Below are 1,284 nucleotides of genomic sequence, written 5' to 3'. Positions count from 1 at the left end.
AGGCAACACAACATATTTAAAATATTGTATGGTTGTAGATGTACTGTGTTGCCTCCAATTCCTCTGTTCTGTTCCATTGGTCTATATCTCTGTTTTGGTACCAGTACCATGCTGTTTTGATTACTGTAGCCTTGTAGTATAGTTTGAACTTTTTGCCTAGAATTGACTTGGCTATGCAGGCTCTCTTTTGGTTCCATATGAAGTTGATGGTGGTTTTTTCCAGTTATGTGAAGAAAGTCAATGGTAGCTTGATGGGGATCGCATTGAATCTGTAAATTACTTTGGGCATTATAGCCATTTTCATGATATTAATTCTTCCTAACCATGAACATGGAATGTTTCTCCATCTGTTTGTGTCCTCTCTTATTTCGTTGAGCAGTTTTTTGTAGTTTTCCTTGAAGAGATCTCTTACGTTACTTGTTAGTTGTATTCCTAGGTATTTTATTCTTAAAAATATGGAATGCTTAACAAATTTGCATGTCATCCTTGCTCAGGTCCATGCTAATCTTCTCTGTATTGTCCCAATTTTAGTATATGTGCTGCTGAAGCGAGCACTGTTTTGTTTCATTCTAACTCTTATTTTATTTTACTTTTTTTAAACATTACTACATCATCTAGCCCATTTAGTAGAATGTTAAATAGATGTAGTAATAATAAACATCTTTATCTATTTTATATTAAACTTAAAAATTTTTACCATTAAGAATAACATTGCTGTAAAGTTTTTGATAATTTAAATGATTACAGTCTTTCCATTGTTAGTTTGCTTAAGATTTTCTAAACCATAAATGGATATTAAATTTTATCTAATGAATCTACTTAGTTCATTATATAGTTTTCATTTTTTAATATGTTAATGGGGCAGGAAGAGTTTAGCCAACTGCATGGTTTGAGAGAGGATAGCCCACACAAGACTGTCCTCACTTTTGACAGCAATTGCAAGTTTAGGGGCTTCCTAAAACCACCCTCAGGTTTGCTAATCCACAAGGACTCCTGAAATTCACTAAAAGTTGTTATAATCATGGTTAGAGTGTATTACGGGAAGGATACACATTAAAATCAAAGAGAGGCACATGCAGCAGAATTCAGGAAAAGTATCCAACATGTAGCTTCTGTTTGCCTTTCTCCATGGAGTCCTGGACACATTACTTCTCCAATATCAGTGTATGACAATGTGCACAAAGTATTGCTAATGAGGAAAGCTCACCAGAGCCAAGTGTTCAGACTTTTTACTGGGGCTCCATGATATAGACATGGGTGATTGTGCATATGGTTGATTTCAAT

At 34.5% G+C, this 1,284-nt stretch overlaps 1 non-coding gene across 1 annotated transcript; it reads right to left on the bottom strand.

Annotated features, from left to right (window-relative positions):
- Window positions 1-449: 449 nt before the first annotated feature.
- On the bottom strand, window positions 450-555 carry LOC118144589 (U6 spliceosomal RNA). Its single transcript, XR_004729357.1, has one exon. It is a non-coding gene; the product is annotated as a U6 spliceosomal RNA (small nuclear RNA).
- Window positions 556-1,284: the final 729 nt, after the last annotated feature.

Source organism: Callithrix jacchus, chromosome 9 (assembly GCF_049354715.1).
Source record: "Callithrix jacchus isolate 240 chromosome 9, calJac240_pri, whole genome shotgun sequence".
Taxonomy (NCBI): Eukaryota; Metazoa; Chordata; class Mammalia; order Primates; family Cebidae; genus Callithrix; species Callithrix jacchus.
This window is presented reverse-complemented; position numbering and strand designations above follow the sequence as displayed.